The 23119-nt window shown below is 51.8% G+C and overlaps 1 protein-coding gene across 1 annotated transcript in view; it reads left to right on the forward strand.

Annotated features, from left to right (window-relative positions):
• Positions 1 to 19770: 19770 nt before the first annotated feature.
• CDC42EP4 (CDC42 effector protein 4) overlaps positions 19771 to 23119 on the forward strand; it is a 28366-nt gene continuing 25017 nt past the window's right edge. Inside the window, exon 1 of the mRNA XM_010596984.3 lies at positions 19771 to 19884. The gene's annotated coding sequence lies outside the window, so the exon portion shown is untranslated. The remainder of the gene's footprint in view (positions 19885 to 23119) is intronic.

Below are 23119 nucleotides of genomic sequence, written 5' to 3' on the forward strand. Positions count from 1 at the left end.
ACCAGGGATGGGAGGAGAAGGGAAGGGAAATTACCAAATAGAAGACACATGTTAATACCGGTGACCAGAAAGGCAATACACCATATGGGGAAAGTAAGCAAAACACGATCAAGGCAAGGGCGGACACGGAGAGGAATGCAAGAACAAAGGAAAACAGTGGTAATTACTATAACATAGACAACCCTGCAACCGTAGTACTAACAAACACTGATTTAGAAATGGATACATAGGTAGACAGGTATGCCAAGATGTGTGGGAGGGTGTAAGGGAACACACCTACCTGAAGATATGTAGATATCTCTCTCTATGTAACAGTAGGTGCTGTTATGTATTAATACAGACAATAGAGCACACAAGGGCCACAGTCAGGGCAACTTCTTAGACATAACCAAACACCTCGTGGGACAAAGTTCTAGGCTCGAAGGCAAAGGACCATAGACTCAGGAAACATCTACGTCAATTGGTATAACATACTCCATGAAGTTCTGCATCCTACCTTGGTGAGTAGTGTCTGGGGTCTTAAAAGCTTGCGAGCGGCCATCTAAGGTACAACTATTGGTCTCTTACCATCTGGAGCAAAGGCAAGTAAAGAAAACCAAAGACTCAAGGGAGCAATAAGTCCAAAGGATGAAGGGACCACGTGAACCACAGCTTACATGACTCAAGATCAGAAGAACTAGATGGTGCCCAGCTACCACTACCGACCGCTCTGATTTTACAACAAAAAAAATCAAATGCACAAAAAAGACCAGACTTACTGGTGTGACAGAGACTGGAGGAACCCCCAAGGCTGTGGTCCTATGACATCCTTCTGACCTGGAACTGAAGCCAATCCCAGAGACCACCTTTCAGCCAAGCCATTGACAGGCCAATAAAATAAATAATAACACCCGAGAGCAAGATACCTTAGAAAAATCAATTATACGAGATCAAAAGGGCAACATTTGCCCAAAAGCAAAGATGAGAAGGCAGCAAGGGGTAGAAAACCAGGACAAAAGGAAACAGGGAAAACAGGACGGAAATGGGGAGAGTGCTGACACATTGTGCCGAATGAAACCAATGTCGTAGAACACTTTATGTACAAACTATGGAATGGGAAATTAATTTGTGCTGTAAACTTTCACCCGATGCACACTAAAAAAAAAAAATTAAAAGGAAAGAAATTGCAATGAGTACGCGACCATGGCTGGAATCGGCCCTTGGAGGCTGGTTGCATGGAGATGGGCCCAACCTGCTGCCAACCTGACTCTGAACAGAACAGAACGGCTCCTCCTCCTGGGCCTCATTAAACACCCGCTTCAGGTGCCTGGGGCTGCAGAGTAGTAGTGGCCAGGCAGCTGCAGGGGGCTGGGCTGGGCACCTCCCCTTCTGCAGATTGCCACTCCAACTGCCATCAGCAGCAAAATGGTTTTCAAAAGGCTCTTTGGTTTGGGTTCTACTCAGCAGCTCCTTGTGGGGCCCAGATAAAGTGGCTGATGAGTAGGGACACCGTATGTCCTCGTTTGCCCTGGTTTGCACGAGCAATCTGGTATAATTGTGAATAACGTTCCCTTCCACTTGGTCCATTACGTTCTCTGGTCCCCCTACTCATGAGTGATACTTGACAATTCAAGCAGCCTGCTGGCCCAGCCTGAAGCCTCTCGTGCAGATGGGCTCCGGGACTGCCACACTGAAGGTCTGGGACAACTCTAGGAAACCATCTCAAAGGTACAAAGACTCAGAGGGTGGCTTGGAAGAACCAGTGAGGCAAGTTGCATCTGGCACTGTATCACCTGCTCAGCCCCGCCCAGAGCCAGGGTGGAACAGAGTGATCCCGAATTCAGAGGTAGGCTGCCCTCCTTATTGCTTTTGCAAACCCTACACCCTACCACACGAGGTTCTGCACTGTCCCCAGACCAGTGCCCCGGGACACAAGCATGGATGTCTGGTGGAAATGCCCTGCCTAGACTTTCTAGGAGTCCCTACGTGGCACAAATGGTTAAGCACTGGGCTACTAACGGAAAGGCTGGTGGTTCGAACTCACCCAGAGGCTACTCAAAAGACAGTCCCTAGCAATCCGCTTCTGAAAACCCCATGGAGTGCAGTTCTACTCTTACACGTGTTCGCCATGAGTCGGAATCGACTCAACGACGACTGGTTTGATTTTTGATGTTTCAGACCATCCTATTTCCACTCCACTCCCCAAGATTGACCAACTGTTTGTAATATATTTGGTAGAAATATGGGGAGAATCCGCACTGGTGCTAGGCTGTCTTCAGGGATCCCACTGATCAGCAGAGCTGATGTAGCAGGAAACCTAGGTTCAGGTTAGGGTTGCAGGTAAAATATAGGACAAAGTACAAATCAAACTTTGCATGGGACTCACTTATGATTTGTTGCTTATCTGAAATTCATATTTAACTGGGTGTCTTTTATTTGCCAAACCTGGCCACCCTGGTCCAAGTTCCTTTTCTACACCAGTTGTGGGGTTTGTACAGACCCCTCAGAATCTCAGCTTCCTTATCCAGAAAGTGGGGGTGCTGATACCCACTCTGTCTCCCTCACAGAGTAGTGTGTGGGTAGTTCTCCACTGCTTTGGAGTTGATTCCAACTCACAGTGACCCTATAGGACAGAGTAGAACTGCCCCAAAGGTTTTCTAAGACCATAATCTTTACAGAAGCAGGCTGCCACATCTTTCTCCCACAGACTGGCTGGTGGGTTCGAACCACCGACCTTTTGGTTAACAGCCAAGCATTTAACCACTGTGCCACCAGAGCTCCATGTGTGGGTATTAGGAGGGAGATTATGCATGAACGTAATTTATAAACCCTACAACGCTCTGCACACGTAAGGGATTATTGCTATTGTTCAGGGATAAAATGACACTTAGCTGGAATTATCCAATTGCTTCTGGCTTTAGGCACAATTCCACCTCAATCATTCTCCACTTCACTCCCTCACCAAGTCATGGTCTCCCTGCTCAGGATGCCTCCAAGCTGGAAACTGTGTCAATAGAAAACATCTGATCTTAGAAATGTGGGGTCTCTAGGGAAGAGGAGTCCCTGGGTGATGCATACAGTTAAGTGTTCGGCTACTAACTGAAAGGTTGGAGGTTTAAGTCCACCCAGAGGTAACTTGGAAGAAAGTCCTGGAGATCTGCTTCTAAAAGATCACCACCGTTGAAAACCCTGTAGAGCACAGTTCTACTGTAACACACTTGGGGCCGCCATGAGTTGGAATTGACTTGATGGCAACGGGTTTGGGGTTTTTTTGCTTCTAGGGGAAGAGGCTAAAGTGGCCTTTCACACTGTACCAGTCACGATCACAGCTGGAAACCAATGGCACCCTCAAATTAGTATCATTTGAGGATAGTTTAATAAAGAGACCATTCACCAGTGGTCAGGCTGCAGCTGTGGGTAAGGTGTAGGGACCCTCCAGGGGGTCGTGCAGCACCCAGAGTTAGTAACAGTGGGTGCCCTCACCACCCTAGGCCAGAAGTGGCAAATGGAGGAAGAGATTGCTGGAACTTGCAGACAGAGAGGGCTGGATGGAGAGAGGTGTCAGACAGGAGCAGGGAGGAAGCTGAGGAATCAAGTTTCTGACCTCACTCTCCTTCCGTTCTCCAACTTCCTGCCTGGGCTCCTTGTGGGTGAAACCCAGCCAGAAGCCAGGGGGATGCAGTCCACACAGGTCAGCCTCCTCCTGGCACAGAGCAAGGTAGGCAAATGGGAGCCAGGCAGCCACTGAGGGCTTCCCTGGGCTTTCTGATGTCGATGTCCCATATAAAGTACCCCTCTTCCAGCTGAGGCAGATGGTACCTACTTCTCTTACACTCTTTTCCCAATTTCCACAAATAGGGAAACAACGCCAGAAAAGGCTTCCTGGGAGCTTTCACTGGGATAGGCGGGATGTTCTGGTGTGTTATAGAATTTAGAAGGTCTTCGACTCTGTTAGGAAACCCTGGTGGTGTAGTAGTTAGGTGCTATGGCTGCTAAATAAAAGGTTGGCCATTAGAATACACCAGGCTCTCCTTGGAAACTCTATGGGACAGTGTCTGTCCTATAGGGTCACTATGAGTAGGAATCGACTTGACGGCAATGGGTTTCTGACTCTTAAAGACCTGGTGGCACAGTGGTTAACAGCTCGACTGCTAACCAAATGGTCGGCAGTTCAAATCCACCAGCCACTCCTTGGGAACCCTATGGAGCAGTTCCACTCTGTCCTGTAGGGTCGCTGTGAGTTGGAATCAACTCAGCGGCAATGGGTTTCTGACTCTGTTGCCTGCAACCTCCTGAATCAACTATTTAAAACCCAGAAAATCAGGTGGAATCCGACTCATGGTGACCGTTGTGTGTCAGAGGAGACCTGTGCTCTGTAGAGTGATGTGTTCAATGGCTGATTTTTGGGAAGTGGATTGCCAGGTCTTTCTCCCGAGGCACCCCTGGGTAGACTCAAACCTCCAACCTTTCAGTTAGCCACCGAGTGCGTTAACCATTTGTACCACCCAGGTATATCAAAAAAAAAAAAAAAAAACCTGTTGCTGTTGAGTCAATTCCAACCCACAGCAACCCTGTAGGACAGAGTAGAACTGCCTCATAGGGTTTCCAAGACTGTAATCTTTATGGAGGCAGACTGCCACATTTTTCTCTCAAGGAGCGGCTGGTGGGTTCGAACCACTGACCTTTCAGTTAGCAGCTGAGCATTTAATCAATGCACCACCAGGGCTCCTACCACCCAGGTGCAGCTGCATGAAATGACAACAGCTGACATTTGCTACCCTCTAACCCTGTGCTGAAGGCCTTTTGTGTATTTGGTTAATCTTCACGGCAGCCTGGTGATGTAGGATTTCATCACCCCATTTAACAGATAAGGACACCTAGATGTGAAAAGGTGAAGGAAACTACCAGGAAAGTGCCAGAGTCAGGATTCGAACCCAGGCCTGCCTACCTTTATTGTGTCCCTTCGTTAACCACTAAGCAGCCATCACCCAGGGCTTAGACACTGCCTGACCCAGACGAGGAGACCTGGGCACTTGGGGAGGCCTCCAAACTCTCTGGGGTCAGCTGAGCAGGCAGGAAACATTGTTTCAGGATAACGACGTCTGCAGGGGCTGCCAAATTTTTTTCATCAAGGGCCTAATAGTAAATATTTCGGTCTCTGTGGGCCACGCAGGCTGTCACTGTGGCAGGCAAGCAACTATAGACAAGATATAAACGAAAGTGTCAGGCTGGGTTCCAATCAACTGCTAGCCGTGGACACTGAAATCTGAATTTGAGGTTATCTTCACATGTACTGAAATTTCATTCTGCTTTTGATTTTTTGCCAATCATTGAAAAATACAAAAAACATTCATAGCTCATGGGATTTCAAACAAGGCAGAGGAGAGGGGCTGGAGTTTGCTGACCCCTGGTCTGGCACAGCATCCAGTCAAGTCTGAGCTGGCTGGAAGCTCTGCAGAGACCTGATCAGATCCACCAGATAAGATGGTCGGTGGGGATTACAGTGGGTTGAACAGTGTCACCCCAAAATCCATGTCCACTCAGAACCTCAGAACGTGGCCTGATTTGGAAATTGGGTCTCTGCAGATGTCATTAATGTTACGATGACGTCATGGCTAAAAATAATCAAAACTCACAGAAGTTTGAACGTAATGTTTATTCTGAGCAGTTATTCTATATGCATATAAAACCTGCTGCCATCGAGTAGATTCCAGGAGAACTGTCCCATATGCATATGGGAAGCCATTTGGATTCCAGAAAAAGCAAAGGGCTCAAAGAAGCTAGGTACCATGGCTAATTTTAACACCATTGATTGAACCCTGCCCTCCCATTTTCATTGAGATCAACTTTTATCAGTTCGCAAGAGAGCCTCTGGCCCTCCACCCAGCCATTTTCTTTTGAGATTCAAGTTGTTTAGTCAGCCTGTCTTCCAACGGGAAGGAAAAGATTTGCAACTTCGGGAGGAAGAAAAGTGGCTGGCCCAGTGAATTTGATCAGGGATTTCTTTAAAGTGAATATTTGATTTTGTGGGTAGGAAAAGCCCAAAATCAAAGCCAGATATCTTATCAACTTCTCTCTTTGACTTGATACTGGATTAGGGTGGGCCTTAAATCTAAGGATTAATATCCTTCTAAGAAGAGGATAAGAGACATGCAGAGATACTCAGAGGGAAGACATCACTGTAAGGAAGAGGCAGAGGCCGGAGGGATTCAGCTACCAGCCAAGGAATGCCAAGGGAGGGTTGCCGGGTAGTTAGGAAGGGTCGAGGAAGGATCTTCAGAGAGAGCATGGCCCTGACCAAACCTTGGTTTCAGACTTCCAGCCACAAGAACAGTGAGAGAATACATCTCCTTGGATCTGGACAATCCAGTTTATGGTAATTTGTTGCAAAGGCCCCAGGAAACGAATAAGCAGCTCTTCCTCAGAGCTCCTAGTGTGAATACTTTATCTCCGAGAGTTTAGGTTCAATAAACTCCCACAGGCTGGCAGGATCCCAGCACCAGGCACCTCTTGTACCTTAGGCCTTTCTTCCGCTCCCTCCCTCTCCCTCCCCAAAAAAAAACCCCAAGCCCTCTTAAATTTCTGTAGAAAATTGCCAGCCAGCCCTGAGTTAAATTGGCAACCACCAGAGATGTTTGTTCTCCTGTTTCTCCCCAGCTTCCAACTCCCCACCTCCCTTTTTAAATTGTTTCCACCCCTCCCTAGGAGCCAAACAGTCCTCCCCTGAGGTCAGAAAAAACTCTGACCAGTCACCAACCTGCAAGATACTCATCACAGATGCTGGTGACCGGAACTCCAGGGGGCCTCCCACCCTCTGCCAACTAATGTCCAGAGCCTGCAGGCGAGCTCAGGGTGGAACCTTGAGGACTGGAAGGTGATGGATGGAGGCAGGGCCTGTTGCTCTCTCTGCCTGGCACAGGGCCTGGGACGTTGGAAGTCAGGGCAGACTTTTACCCTTGTGCCTGGCCTGGGACCTCACGCCCTTGTCCACTCTGGGGATGGAATGGAGAAAACAATGCTCCACATTCCCAAACTTCTAATGAGACCCGCAGGCCAGCCAGTCAAAATGGAGAAAATGAAAACACAAACAGGATAAACCTGTGGAGTAGGTTCTGACTCATAGCAACCCTACAGGACAGAGTAGAACTGCCCCATAGGGTGTCCAAGGCTGTAATCTTTAGGGAAAGGAGCCCTGGTTGTACACTGGTTAAGTAGCTCAGCTGCTAACCGAAAGGTTGGTGGTTCGAATCCACTAGAGGCTTTGTGGGAGAAAAATCCTGGCAATCTGCTTCCAAAAAGATTTCAGCCTTGCAAAGTCATAGAAGCTTCATAGACACATCCGAACACCCTGAGGCACCGAGTTACTGGGGCTGAGGCCTGGGGACCATGGTCCTGGGAAACATCTAGGTCAATGGGCATAACAAAGTTCATGAAGAAAATGTTCTACACCCAGCCTTGGTGAGTAGCATCTGGGGTCTTAAAAGCTTGTGAGTGGCCATCTAAGATACATTTACTGGTCCCATCCCATCTGGAGCAAAGGAGAAGAAAACCGAAGACACAAGGAAAATATTAGTCCAAAGGACTAATGGATGACAAGTTCCATAGCCTCCACCAGCCTGAGCCCAGAACAAGATGATGCCTGGCTACCACTGGTCGGTCTAACAGAGATCACAATAGAGGGCCCTGGACAAAGTGGGAGAAAATTGTAGGATGAAAATTCAAATTCACACACACATACAAAAACAGCCAGATTTACTGGTCTGACAGAGACTGGAGGAGCCTTCAAGACTATGGCCCCTGACACCCTTCTAACTCAGAACTGAAGCCACTCCTGAAGTTCAACATTCAGCCAAAGATTTGAGAGGCCTATAAAACAATGACACACATGAAGAACGTGCTTCTTAGTTCAATCATCTGTATAAGACTAAAGGAGGACTACCTGCTCAAAAGCAATGATGAGAAAGCAGGGAGGGACAGGAAAAATGGACGGATGGAAACAGGGAACCCGGTGTGGGGAAGGGGAGAAGAGGTTGCAATCCATGTCACAAAACAACTTGTGTATAAATTGTTGAATGAGAAACTAATTTGCTCTGTAAAATTTCACCTAACACACAATTAAAAAAAAAAAAATTTAGCCTTGGAAACCCTATAAGGTAGTTCTACTCTGTCCTGTAGGGTCACTGTGAGTCTGAATCAACTTGATGTCACACAATAACAACAACAATCTTTACGAAAGCAGATTGCCACATTTTTCTCCCACGGAAGAGCTGGTGGGTTCAAACTGCCAGCCTTTCAGTTAGCAGCCAAGCGCTTAACCACTGCACCACCGGGGCTCCTTCAACACAATAAAGAACTTGTGTAAATAATAATAAGGGTAATATGAGTTCACACTAGCCAGATGCTTTCCTGAGCACTTGGCATACACTAACTCATTTTTCAAAGGCAGAAGCTGAGGCACAGAGAGGTTAACAAGTCTGAGGTAGCAGATTTGGGGTCTCCAGTGATGTCCCCAATGCCTGGGGACTCGCCCAGTCAATGCAAGGCATGTCAGAGCTGGAAGGGAGCTTGGTGCTCCTCAGGGTGAGGCCTCTTTTCAGGGTTGTGGCTGGGACCTGCCCACACCCCTACAGGAAACTCAGGACTAGACCCCAAGGCCTGCCTGGCAGTCCTGGGCGTTTTCCATTCATCTCTCTCTTCTATGCAGAAAAGTATTGCTCTCGTTTGAGGCCCCTGAGATGACACCGAAATCATTTTGGCAAGCCTGACATTTTTTACTTTAGTGGCATGTGTTGTAAAGGGATCCCTGGCCAATAGCAGGGAAGACCTAGGAAGGCTCTAGAAAATGTGAATGGATGGGAATGGTGGGAAGGCATGGAAGCACACGTCAGAAGTAGCCCCCTTAAGCCGTTTCTTGGAAGGAGACCCATAGGGGAGGGGCAGAAGGAGGCAGTGGCTGGTGGGGCCCCGCAAGGGTGGATATGACCACATCTGTTTGCAGTTTTCCAGTCTCACTCCCCACCCCCACCCGTTCCTCTCCTCTGTAATCTGCAGCTGCCTGTGCTTGTCCAGCCTCATGCTTCTGCCCAGCCCAGTCCTGCAGACACGGGGCTGTGAATCAGAAGCCAGGCTCGCTTGTGTTGTCTTCTGTCCGCTCTCGGGGCGGGGGGGGGGGGGTGGGGGTGGGGAGGGGAGGGTTGTCCCAGCCTTGACACCCATGAGTTCACTGTATGGGGAGTCCCTGGGGTTCAGGAAGCTTCCTCGGCACAGCCTGGACCAGGGGCGGCACCATCAATGCCCCGGGACCAAGCAAGCAGTGAGGGCATAAATGTGCAAGAGAAAGATAGCTATGCACAGTGACTAGATGGCGACTGACGCGGGCCTCAGAAGAGGGGAGACATAGGGAGCAGTGGTGACTGTGGTCAACTGCAGAACCCACATGTGGTTCCTAAAGGGGGCACCCCTCACAGACTGCTCCTAGGGGGAATGAGGACCCCCGTGTTGCCAGATCCTTCTAATTTTTTCCAGAACCAGAAATCTACATTTTATGTCGATTTCCCTTATGTTTAAATATTACAAAAAACCCACTGCTGTGGCGTTGTTTCCGACCCATACTGACCCCATAGGGTTTCCAAGGCTGTAAATCTCTATGGAAGCAGCCTGCCACTTCTTTCTCCCTTGGAGCCCCTGGTGGTTTCAAACTGCTGACTTTTTGGTTAGCAGTCAATCACTTTAACCATTGCACCACCAGGGCTCTTTGTTTAAATATTAGCAACTAAAAATATATATTTTAAACATGATTGTGGCAGATCGTGTATTCCAAAAACCACTACAACAATACCCTGCATCTCAGAGCTCCTGTTGCCATGTGACTTAGATACTTCTCCCATCAAGGGGAGAGGGCTTGTTCAGGGACAGATTAGCCAGTAAGCAAGCTACAGCAGGGTTACTTGTGCTTGCTTACTAATCTGTAGTGCACAATTTTACATGGGTTAAAGGTGTGGTGAATAACAGGTGGAATCGTGCACTACGGATTAGTAAGTAAACACAAGGAAGCCCGTGCGTACCTTGCTTATTGGATAATCCAGCCCTGTCTCTTGTTCCCTCCCTGTGAATCTGGGTGGCCTTGTGTCTATGGTGGAGTGAATCTATGTGGCTTTCAAGGCAAGGCCATAAAAGGTGACACAGCTTCTGCGGGTTCTCATGATGGTTTGCTTACTCTTGGCACTCAGCTGCCATCTTGTGAGGAAGCTCAAACTGTTCCATGTGGAGAGAACACATGGAAGTGCTCTGGATGACAGCCCAGCTGAGATCTCAGCTGACGGTCAGTATCAACCATTGGGCAGGTGGGTATTAAGGGGATTCCGTTGAGTCATCCCCAGTCTTCAAGTCTTCCCAGCTGAGACCCCCTGACATCATGGAGAGAACAAGCCATTCTCGCTGTGCTGTGCTCAAACTCCTGACCCATAGATTCCAGAAGTGTAAGAAAATGGTTGTTTTATGCCACGGCGTTTTTGGAGGAGCTTGTGTTGCAGCAATAGTGGTGTGAGCCAAACAGGACATCTCTTCAAGCAGGATGCAGCCCCCAGGCCAGCAGTTTGCCTTGGGATGAGACCACCAAGCCTGCCTGTGAGTACTGCAAAGCTAAAAAAGCTGCCCACCCTGGTGGGTGCAGGGGAATTCCACTGCTTAGGAAAATAAACCTTTGAAAACCACCCAGGCAGTGGAACAAGCATAGGCCCGGGGCTAGGGGCACTCAGGTCTCCTCCCTGGTTCTGCTCGTAACTGGCTATGTGACCTTGACAGGACACGTCACCTCTCTGGACTCAATCTCTAACACTGTATCATTCTCCCAAAAGTAGCCAAACTATTTCCTCAGAAAGAGGAGAAAAGTTCTGTTCTGTGTGTCCATGTCATTCGTTTCTTGTAGATTCAGTCACAAGGCCCCTGAGCCTCCTCACGCCAGCTCTCTCTCCCTGCTGCCTTCTGGTGGCCTGGGATGGAGTGTTTGCTGAAGGACTCGCTGGACATCACCAAGCCTGGGCCATATTTGTTGCTCAGAAACTCCACTGGCCTGGGTGTGCATCCTGGGCCTGGAGCAGTCTGCTTTCTGAAGCTGCCTCCCCTAACATGTCTTTGGCCTTCAACTATAACTACTTTCCGGAGAACAACCAAGTTGAGGTGACAGAGGGCCTGGGGAGAGGAGAAAGCTGGTGTCCTGCGGCATCAAGCCATCAAGCTGAGAAGCGTAAATGATCATTGACATCAGACCGGGGTGAGTTATGGTTCTGACTTGAGGCTTTCCAGAAGCAAAGGAAGGACACACACACACACGCTCCCAGACAACGCTTAGGAAACTGAAAACTCTGGAGAAAACAAACTCTGTAGCTATGATGTAAGGAGTCCTGGTGATGATACAATGGTTAAGGCACTTGGCTGATGACCAATCAGCAGTTCGAACCCACCAGCTGCTCCTCAGGAGAAAGATGTGGCAGTCTGCTTCCGTAAAGATCACAACTTGGAAGTCCTGTGGGGCAGTTCTATTCTGTCCTACAGGGTGGCTGTAAGTTGGAATCAACTCAAGGGCAGTGGAGTTTTTTTTGTTGTTGTTTAGCCACAATGTTGAACTTTGACAATGAAAAGTTGCCGTCAAGCTGACGCCTACGCGTGGTGACCCCAGGTATGACAGAGTAGAACTGTGCTCCACAGGATTGTCAATGGCTGGTTTTTCAGAAGTAGATCACCAGGCCCTTATTCTGAGGCCGCTCTGGGTGAACTTGAACCTCCAACCTTTCAGAGTGCCTAACCATTTGCACCACCCAGGGTCTCCTGACAAGTAAAACCTGTTGCTGTCGAGTCGATTCTGATTCATAGCGACCCTATAGGACAGAGTAGAATTGCCCCATAGGGTTTCCAAACAGTGGCTGGTGGATTCGAACTGCCCACCTTTTGGTCAGCAGCCATAGCTTTTAACCACTGCGCCACTAGGGCTCCTCTTGGCAATTAAACCCAACCTATACATACAGTTTTCTGCATCCCTCTGTCACTCTTCCCCTGACAGGAAGGGATGCAGAGATCTCAGGCCCTTCTCCACCCTCACCCCTTCTCTGCAGCCATTAGCTTAAGACACAGTCACATTGGCTTGAGTTTGGGGGCAGATTTGTCAAGTCAGGGCAAGATGGCTGTCTCTTCAAGTCCTTTTTTCCGGAACAGCTTCCCTTTCTATGCCCCGGGAGCTAAGAAAGTACAGGGGGACCCCAGGGTCAGACAGAAGTGCACAGGCATCAGAAGCTCAGCTAAGGGTTCGGGATCTAGGCGACTCAGTATAAAGGGAGAGGAGGAGATGGAAGCACCCCAACAAAAGGCACAGACGCAGAATCTCCTGATTTGAGGGCTGCTCCTCTAAGCTCTTGGGACATCTGAGTGATGTGTCACATCACATTGGGATGACGAGGATGCTGAGTGATGCCTATAGCTCCCATCATCCTCCTCTGCACCCCTGGGCCATGTGCTGAGCTTCAGGGAGGGATATAATTGGGTCTTTGGTGTAGATGTGGCCTAGGGGGCAGTGAAGGGGGATGGAGGAGGTGATGTGAGCCATGACTGTGACCTTCTATGAACAGCCTGGAAGCAGGGTGAGTCAAGTGCCCTGGAAACCATGTAGAACCTTCCTAGGCAGATAGGAGTAGGCCTGCTTGATAAGCAACCTTCTCAGGCCCCCATAGCTCATAGGGTAACAAGGTCATCATGTTTCAGCTGGAATCTGTTTTCTTTCCTGCTGTCCTGTGGTTTTGTGGCAGGAACTATGGGCTCTGGGGCCTGGCTGCCTCTAAGGTTTTCTAACCTGGGGTCTAGATTTACTAGCTGTCATCCGGGGCAAGTGACTGAGCCTCTTCTGGTTTTTATCTGAAAAATGGGCATAACAATAGCAACTACTCTGTAGGATTATGGTGATTCAGTGCTTATCACACAGTAGGGTCCTCAGTAAATGACAGCAGTTCTTCCTTTTCTAAGTGATTCTTACTGAAGGCACATTTTCCCTCAGGAGACAGTTAAGTGCTCAGCTAGAAACCAAAAAGTTGGCAGTTGGACTCCACCCAGAGACACTTTGGAAGAAAGACCTGGTGAGATCTACTTCGGGAAAATCAGCCACTGAAAACCCGATGGAGCACAGTTCTACTCTGACACACATGGGGTCGCCATGAGTTGGAATTAAGTCAATAGCAACTGGCTTTTTTGGTTTCTTACCTCTGAGCCAGGCTTTCAGGAAAAAGGTCTCATCAGGGTGCAAACAGGAGATAATTCCTTCCTACTAGCCCCTTTTCTTTCCATCTTCTGGAGGCCCAGAGGGCTGCTGGTTATCGGGGGCTGCTCTCTGGCATACCTGGGTCTCTGTCTACCCGCTCCCCACAGACAATGACAGAGGCAGGGCCCCTCTGGGCAAAGCCCCCCAGAGCCTGGCCTGACTCCTTTATCAGAAGTCTAGGACTGGCTCTCACAGATAATTTTTTCCTGTGAGTTCAATTCTGGGAAACGCTAACAGGGTTGGACCCACTCTCTGCTCAAGATAAATGCTCAGCTTGCTCCATCCAGAAGGTCTAACCTGGACCCTTAACAATGAGGCCCTGGCGTTTGCAGAGTTAGCCCTTGGTATGGCCTCAGCGCTGTACTAGGCTCTTACCTGTGTTACCCATCAACCATCTACCACCTTGTGCCCCCATTGTACACATGAGGAAACCAAACCCCAGGGAGCTCAAGTGACCTCTCTCAGGTCACACAGCAACTGTCGGGATTTGAACCCAGGATTGTCTGGCTCCAGGGCCTGTGGTCTAATCTGGACCTACAGGCCTTTGAAGGTAAGGCTGGGCTCTCCCACTTGTCTCCGTGCAGTGCGATAGTTGCCCCATATGGCCTTTCTCACCATGGTCTTGTAACTCTAACCAAAAGACTGGGTGGTGTTATGCAAATGAGGTGTCTGTGGCCCACCAAGGGGGATTGGATAGCTTGTTAATAATGTAAATAAGGTGCATTGCACCCTTGTGGGGGTGGGGCCCTGCAAATAAGGTATATGGAACCCTAACAAGGGGATTGGTCAGTTTTGCCCTCATGCTAGGCTTAAACCTGTTGCTGTCGAGTTGATTCTCATAGCAGCCCTATAGGACAGAGTAGAACTACCCCATACAATTTCCAAGGGGTGCCTGGTGGATTTGAACTCCCGACCTTTTGGTTAGCAGCCATAGCTCTTAATCACTATACCACCAGGGTTTCTACTAGGCTTAAAAGAGAGCCAATTCCAGAGCAGAATGGGATCTGCCTACCACCAAGAAAGAAAATATGGGAGCAAATTATATCCTTTGGACCTGGGATCCCTACTTCCAGACCCTCCTAGACCCAGGAGACAGGGAGAGTGAGCTATAACACTGAGAATGGCAAGACGGCGAGAAGCAGCAGCAGGAAAATGGCGGCAGCAGAATCAGAAAACCAGCAGAAGGTTTTCTGGTGGAGTGGGATGACTCCAGGCACTTGCTGGCAGAGCTAAAAGAGCTTTGTAACATTTGCCTGAGCAGGGCAGAGGCCAGGCCAAGGAGCCAAGGACCAGAGAGAGACCTGTCTGCCGGCAGGGCTAAAAAAAACTGTCCTGATTGAAGAACAGTATCCTGAGTCCTTCCTGAACCTGAATTGTAACTGTTACTTCCCTAATAAACCCTACAATTCCAAGTATTGTCTGTGAATTCTCTGTGGCCACTACAACAAATCATCGAACCCACCAGAGAAGTAGGAAGTGCCGTCGAAGGGATGGCTGGTGTCAGAATTGGTAAAAAGGCTGGAGAGTGGAGGTCTGTCTGACCTCTGCCTCGTAGGAATCAGCCTTGGGCTGTTGATCTTGATTCTCCTTCCTTCTTGTGAAGCTAGAGGAGGTCAGACACCCCCCATGGCGCCATTTGTACACCCAGGGACCACTGGTGGGTGGAGCTCTGGGCTGCAGAAATCCAGGGAGCTCATGGAACAGCCCTTCCAGTATCCCTGCTTCAGGTTTCTGTCTTTAGTCGAAGTCAATGCCGATTTTCTCAGGAGCCCAGAACTCTGGGTGTATCTTCCTCGCCCGCTCTTTTCCCTCCTGGATGGACAAGGAATTTAGTATCCTGTCCTGCCTTCCTGGAAATGTCCCAGCTCAGTGGTCAGGGGCAGCGTGTTAATAGGATGACAACACACAGTGGCCGACAGGACTCCTGAGTGGCATCTGGGGAGGCCTGCACTGTTGTCCTTCACCTGGCAGAAGGACAGAGGGCACGATGGTACCCGGAAGCAAAGCTTGACCTAGCAATAATGGGAACAGTAACTGGTCGCTTACACTGGACCTGAGAGTTCACAAAGCCAGGTCATAAGCTTTATCTCCTCCAATCTTCTGACAACCTTGTACAATCCCAGTTGTTACCCTTCCCTCCTTACAGATGTGACTCAGAGTCTAAACAAGCCCCCCCGCCAGGGTCTCACAGCCAATAAGTAGAACCCAGATGTTCTGACCTCCACATCTGGACTTATTTCCGGTAAACTCCACTGCGTCTCTGCTCTGCCACCACCCTCGTCCCAGTTCATCTCTTCTGCAAGCTCAGATCATCCCTCTGCCCCCAGCGAGTGCCCAGCAAGGGCTGGTGACCAGCGTCTCTCCTGGCCAGGGGTCCTCTCAGACACAACACTTCACCTGCACCTCCCTCCCCTGAGCCCACTTATGCTGCAAGTTCTCAGGAGCTGTCACTTGGGGAGAAAATATGACCTTGTAGATGGCTAGCAGAACTCAGTGAGGGCCACTAAGCCACAGCGAGTGACCATAGCTCAGCGCAAAAAGCAGGACTCAGGACTCCGCTCATTCATTCATTTGGCAACCTACTATGTGCCAGCCATACTGGAGATTCCTGAATCAGACACCATCCTGTCCCCAGGGAGCCCCCAGGGATGACCTATTGTTTGACTCCCTGGGTGTGCACTGGCTGCCCCAGAGCCCTGATGTGTGTACCAGCAGCCTGGTATCATCATGACGTTCGTAGGCTGTTGTCATCGTTGGTAGTTGCCGACAAGTCGATGCCGACCAGTCAATTCCGACTCATGGCAACCCCATGTGTACAGAGCAGAACTGTGCGCCCCAGACTTTTCGAGGCTGTGATCTTTCAGAAGCAGATCACCAGGCCTGTCTTCTGAGGTGCTTCTGGGTGGGTCTGAACAACCAACCTTTCCTCTAGTAGTCGAGTGCTTAACTAGAGGCTGTCCTAGCCCCATGAAAGGGCTCCAGGTGGTTCCCAGCAACTGGGGACCAGGAGTAGAAGAGCCTCTGCCCAGCAGGCTCACGCCAGCATCCTCAGGTGATGGTTCCTGACGCAGGCAGCCAAGGCTCCACCCCCAAACTGTGTGCTGACAGCAGGGCTCAGTCCCTTGGGGTGCCCTGATGACATCCTAGGGTGTCCACTCCAGGATCATCTCATCTAACCTCAGTAGGGAAGAGGGGGCATGAGATTCAGGATAGAAGTCTGAGCACTCAAGTGGGAAGGGGCCTTGGAGGTCAGCTAACTTCAGAAAGGTAAGTGACCGGCTCTGAGTTGTACGTTATGGCAAGCAGAAAAATAAGAGGGCCTCCAACTTCTCTCTAAGGAAATGGGAATAACTAGCTTTACTGGCCCTCTTAGGGCTGGGCCTGAATTCTGTGCACTGAATAGTGTGCAGTAAAATGCCCAGAATACGATGTTAGCAAACGCTGGGAGGTGCGTGCTTGCTTGCATGCCTGTGTGCGTGTGCGTGTGTGTGTGCGTGTGTATGCATGGTGGGGAGGGGAGCGGCTGTATTAGGGAGGGGCAAGCCCACACAGCTGCGAAGATCCCAAAACCCAAATCCCATGAACAGGCCCCAGCGGCTCCCAACAGGCCCAGGCACACGCCCAGGCCTAAAGGCTTACAGGCCAAGTCACACCATAGTGCAGTTAAGACCTCAAATCCCTCCTGAAAGTCAGGGGCTTTGAGCTTGCCCAAAAATTCAGGTAGATATCCCAGCCTTGATTTTTCATTTTGGTAATTTCTTCCGATTATCAGTGGAGAGCTTTAGGCCTAAAAGTTTGGAGCAAAACTTAGCCTCTGCAGACATTTAGGAGACAAAATTTACAAGAAACTCGTGGGTCTGGGGTTCTGAGCATCTTTTAATCAAGCATCCCCCAGGGTGGTATCCACAGGAACAGAGTTAAGAATTGCCTGCTGAGCTCCTTTCTGGGCAATCTGGGTCCACTGTGGGTCCCAGAGGGTAGGGTTTGGGCTTTATTCATCAATGACCCCAAAGGCAAATCTCCATGTATGTTAAATGGTTGTGGAATAAGCTTAGAATCTGGGTGAAGGTTGGGAAGATTTACAAAGGCACCAGACTTCGTCCTGGAGGCATGCTTAATTGGTACATAATCTAATCAGGAAGCCCAACCCAAGACGCCTATAAAAAGGAGTGCAAATTTTTAACAGCTAGCCCCAAAAGGAGAAGTCCCTGGGTGGTGCAAATGGTTAAGTGCTTGATTACTAGCTGAAAGGTTGGCTGTTTGAACCCAGCTACTGGTGCCTCCCAAGACAAGCCTGGCAATCTCTTTCCAAAAGGCCACAGCCTTGAAAACCCTATGGAGCAGCACTACTCTGCACACCTGGGGTTGCCATAAGTTGGAATCAACTTGACAGCAACTAACAACAACGAGCCCTAAAAGGAGGCAGTGGTGGTTCTGTGGTAGAATTTCTGCTTGCCATGCAGGAGACCTGGGTTCTAGCCCAGCCAATGCACCTCATGACAGCCACCACCTGTCTGTCACATGATGCTTATGTGTTGTTAGAGTGCAGAACAGCTTTCAGCTGAGCTTCCAGGCCAAGACAGTAGGAACAAAGGCCTGGATGGACATCCACTTCCGAAAAATCAACCAATGGATCACAAGTTCTGATCTGCAACTGATCATGGGGCTGGTGCAGAACTGGGTAGTGTTTCATTCCATTGTGCATGGGATTGCTACGAGTCGGTGGTAGGGGTGGGGGTGGAGGGGGCGGCTACCGGACAGCAGCTAACCACAATAAGGCCCCAAAGACAAAATAAATTTGCTAAAAATGGAAGGAAAGAGAAGGGGGGGAGGAAGAAGTACCTCCAGGACAGATAAGATTTAGCTTGCATCTTCTGGAGAGGGCCCTGGGGGAGGATATCCAGCTAGGAGGAATGTAGGAGAAAGCACCAGAAGAAAGGGACCCACTGGGCATCTGCATGTGCCCGGCCAAGCACCAGCCGTCTTCTGTACATGATCGCATTTAATACTTGCCCCAACCCAGAAGCAGGGGCTGCTGTTCCCATGTTATAAATGGGAAGCCCCTGTGTAACGTGTCCAGCTAGCAAACAGAGAAGCTAGAATTCCAAGCCAGATGTGCCTCTCAGCCTCATTCCATCCTATTTCTTCTGAAGACACTGGGAGTGGCTAACGCCTTCTCCTCCCAGGTCATAGTGAGAACCTTCAACTCCATTTTCTTGGTGCTTTATACTCTTCAAAGCCCTTTCTCTCTTAATGCCCCATTTCACCATCACTAGGTCCAGATGAGGCAAGCAGGGCTAGCAGAGCAGTCAGGTTCCATGCTGTTTGGACATATAAGGAGATGAGGGTTTTAGCCACTGACCCAGATAACCCATTAAGGGTTTGAATCCATGCGGGTCTGACTGAAGTTTCTCTGAACTCCCACGTTCTAGCCTAAGTGTCCGGTTTGGGGTTGGATTTTCACAGCAAGATGGAGTGGCCATAGCACTTCATCTTCGGGACAGGTTTCTCAAGAAGCCCGCACAGATGGGACAGAAGAATGGGGATGAGAGAAAGCCAAAGGGGTGGGATCCAGAGGCCACGTGGGGAGCAGAGGCTGGAGCCCCACAGCCTCCACCCCTTCGTGTAAAATCCCGAGTGGGGGAGCTCTAGTGGCCAGGAGCAAAAGGGGCTTTCACTTTGATGCTTTGCCCACTTCCCTTTCCTTGAGTATTTCCCGCTGGCCTTTATGACTTTGGTAATGGTAACCTACAAATGGGTGCTGCTTGAAAACAATAGCATCCAAGGCCTAAAGTCTCACAGATGCAGACCCTGGAAATCAGGAGTTAAATGTAGCCTCGGGGATACTTGGAAGGCAAAGAGCACAGACTTGGGAAAACAGGATGATCAAAAACAGGTCACCCCGGCCGAAACCCTTCTTACAAGCAGTCCGGCGCCTGCCCCGGAGCCCGTCCTCCCCGCCTCCCTCTCGTTTCCTGAGTCTGGGATGGAATCCACGAGCCTGGCGCCGCCCGCACCCTCCCCCCGGTCCCCGCTCCGGTCTCCCGCGGGTACTGGGCCAGGAGGCGATCAGTGGCTCCGGGAGGGAGCGGGAAATGGGGCGAGGATCTTTGGCTTCTGCTCTCTGCTTGGGATTTGGAAGAGCGCTGGGAGGGTCTCGAGCCAAGCCGCGGCCCAACACCGGTGGGAGACGCACCCATGACTCCTGGGACCCCAGATGGGGACTCGGGGCCTCAGCGCAGCGAGACTGGAGCCCCGGGGCCCCGCCGGCCCCGGTCCTGGCCGATTTCCCGGCAGAGGCCTCCCTACATGGAGCGCCGAAAGTCCCTTGCTCCGGGATTTGAACAGAAGAGGCCGGAGCAGCCGAGGCGCTGTTGCCAAGCTCCATTGGCTGCGGCGGCGGCGTGACATCGGCGCGGAGGGAGGGAGTGGGAGGAGCCTGGAAGGGGAGTGTCCGAGCGGCTTCCAGACCTGAAAGCCCCAGAGCTGGAGGGAAACAAACGTCGGCGCTGCCATGGGCCACCACCCCGGTCGCCGCGCGGAATCCACCGAGAGGAGCGCACTGCTGCACCAGCCCCGCGCTCGGATCTCTGAGCACCGAGGTAGGCAACGGGCACCCGCTTTTAGCCGTGATAGCCCCCTGCGACCTGCGAGGCCTGGGTGGGCTCGGCTTGGGGGGCTCGAGCCCCTCTATGGGGCAGGTAGGATTGAAAAAGCCGGGGATGGGAGGCCGTGGGGCAGAGGAAGGGCGCAGAAGCCCCCCTCCACCCGCTGGAGGCCAGACGCGCGCGGGGCGGCCGGAGTGCCTGGGACCCGTAGCCAGAACCCAGTGTCGGAGCGGAGCGGGGGCTGGGAGGGGGGGCGACTGCGCGCGGGCGCAGCCTCGCCCCTGTTCGATTCCGCCCCCCCGCCCAGATCCAGACTCGCCGCCCGGCCGAGGACGCTGCCGGGGTGGGGGAATCCAGGCATTAAAAGGCTGATTCCCTTGCCCAAGAATGGGGTTGCGTGTAGGAGTGGGCCGGAGCGCCACCATCGGCGGCGCGCAGGCGGCGGGCACCGCGAGGGGGGCGTGTGCGCGCGGAGTTCTCCGTGAAGATTCGAATTCTTCGCCAGTAGTGGCAGAGGCGTGTACACACGTACTCGTTGTCGTACGCACACTGCAGCACACGCCACCCAGTGTCACCGGCCGGTGAGAAAGGAGGGGCAGGAGCCACCAGGAAGGGACTGGCCAACGAAACAAATCCTGCTCGCCCCCCCTCCCCCGCGCCCTTTCCCTCCCCCGCACCGCCCGCCTCCTCGGAAGACCCGAGGCCTAGGCCGGAGCGGACCGCGCGCCCTGCGCCGGGGTGGGGCCCTGCGAGGTCGCACCTCTCGGGAGTCGGGGAGGGGGCTGCGCACCGGGCCCGGGGGGCGCTGTGGCTGCTGCAGGACCCGCGCGCCCGTTGCGCCCTGGACCGAGCGCCCTCGGCGTGGCCGCGGGCCCGAGCAGTTGGTTAATGATTTAATCCCTGGCACTGGGCGGTTGGGCCCGAATCGTCGCCCCAGGCTCCGCCCCACCTTGGAGCTCCCCCGGCCGGGGCAACAAAACTGCCCCGGTCTCGGGTGCGTTCCCACTAGCTGTACTCCCAGCTGGGGACCCGGGACGGCCCCGGTGAGTGTCCGGACCCTGAGCGCTGGGCGGGAAGCCGGGAGCCGGGTTGGCTTCCCGGGAGAGGACTGAACTAGTAGTGCGTGTGTGTAAGTAAAAAAGAGAGGGAGAAGACTGAACTCGGTGCGTGTGCGTGTGCTTGTGTGTGTGTGTAAGAGAGAGAGAGAGATCGTCTGGGGGAGGGGTGCTCGCTGCTAACTCAAACCAGGTTCCCTGTGTCTGCCTGATGAGATACAGCTGCCCAGGGCTTTGGAAGTTTTCTTTTTCTCCCTGGGAGAATGGAAAGGCAACGCTGCTGCTTTTCTAGTTGTCTGGGAACTTCTCCACCAGCCCCACCCCTTGCAATCTGACCGGCTCCCACGGCCCTTAACTGCGTCCTGGTGCCAGTCTTTGCCCAGGTAGCAGAGCAGTTGAATGGTCACAGGGTCTTTAAGGGTGCTGGAGGGCCCATCTCCCTCGCTGTTAGACCCGCAGCCATCTGGACCACAGAAAGGTTTCCCACCAGCGGCCCGAGGGTAAACAATGAGGGGCTGAAGCAGGAGGGCCTCCGGCAATGAAACTTCTTTGCTGGGTCTGGCTTTCTAATAACTCCCACCCACCCCCTTGCCGGGGCGAGGGTGGAGGAGGGGACCACCAGTGGGATGGACTGAATTTTAAGAGAACAAAGAGCAGGCACAAAGGAAGGGGGAGCAGAACTGTGGATTTCCCCAGAAAGGGGGAGTTTGCTGTACTGGGGCAGGGCCCAGCTGGGCCTCTAGGCAGCCCCAGGGCTGCAAAGCAAGAATGGGGGTCCTCTGGATCTTGTGAGTTTTCATTGGCAGGGGAGCTGCTCCCCGAGTCTGGTGAGTGTGGGGGTGCCACCAGGTTCCCTCTCTCATCAGCTGCCCGGTGAGCTGCCCATGTGACTGACCGTGGAGATTGGTTTATTTCCTTCAAACTTGGACTCTGACCCTCCAGTCCTTGGGGACAGCTGCTCTTTCCCATAAAGGTGGCTGGGTAAGCCTTGGGAGGTGTCTGAGTGGGCTTGCCTGCCCTTCCCCGGGATCCTGCAAGGAGTTGGGGGAGGCCACTGGGATGCAGTGAGCTTGTTCCCAAGAAGTGTTATTTGGCGGGTCTCAGGTCCTTTGGTACCTCCCTGAGTTCACAGAGCCCCCTGCTTCTTGCTGATCAACCACTCCCACTGTGCTCCATAGCTCAGGCCTCCACTTCCATAGCTTCCATGGCCTGGGGTTTCACCTCCTCTCTCTGGACTTCTTTTTCCCCTCCTTTCTCTCTTACACACGCCCACCCACCAATGCATGCCCACTCCACTTCTGACTTGCTGCCTCTCGGAACCCCGACAGTCCAGGCCCAGAGGACCAGACACCAGGGAGCTCCAAGCAAACCAGGGTCTCATCTACCAAGCACGGGGCAAATATCACCCTGGGAGAGGGCCTAGGACCCTTCTTTACAAGTCAGGAGCTTTTCCAGAAGGGCCTCAGGTTGGCTGTGGTTCCAGGAAGCCAACTCCCTGCACCTTTGGAGCGGCTGATTGATTTCTGTGGCCGGGACAGCGTGTGCCTAGGTGTGCTGGGAAGGTGTTTGCGATGCTGGCCCTGATACACTTCCCCTCTCTCTCTTTTCTCTGGGTTGGAGCGGAGGGAGCAGAGGCCCGAGCAGGCCTGGATTGGTGCTGGTCAGCAACTCCAGCCCTCTTTGGCTGGACATTCCCCAGCCTTGGAGGAGCTTGTCTCTGTGGGGGGAGGGAGGAGCCTGTCCCTTGGAGGAAAGGGATCTGGGTTGATGCCAGAGATAAGGCTTGGGGGTGGAGGCAGAGGGGTTGAGCAATCTCACTCTAGAAGCTGAGAGCTGACCCGTGGAGATCTTGTGACTTATGGATTTGGGATTTTCCTCGACCTTGGGAAAGGAAACCAAATTCTGGACCCTGGGGGGACTTCATGGGATTGTCTGGCAGAGTGTCCTGAAGGCCACCTCTAGCCAGTGTTTCCGGGGTGCCTGTGGCCCACCTTCCCCCGCTCTGGGTCTAGAACTGGACAGTGATGCAGGGAGGAGCTGTCGTGTGTAACTGGACATTGCCTTCTTTTGCTTGCAGCTGGCCGGGAAGGAAGTTCAGCCATTAGGTTCCCACATTCCCACTCACCATGCCCCTGAAACTCCAGCTTAGAATACACCTCCTTGAGGAGCCTTGG

This window comes from Loxodonta africana, chromosome 18, assembly GCF_030014295.1.
Source record: "Loxodonta africana isolate mLoxAfr1 chromosome 18, mLoxAfr1.hap2, whole genome shotgun sequence".
In the NCBI taxonomy this organism is placed as follows: Eukaryota; Metazoa; Chordata; class Mammalia; order Proboscidea; family Elephantidae; genus Loxodonta; species Loxodonta africana.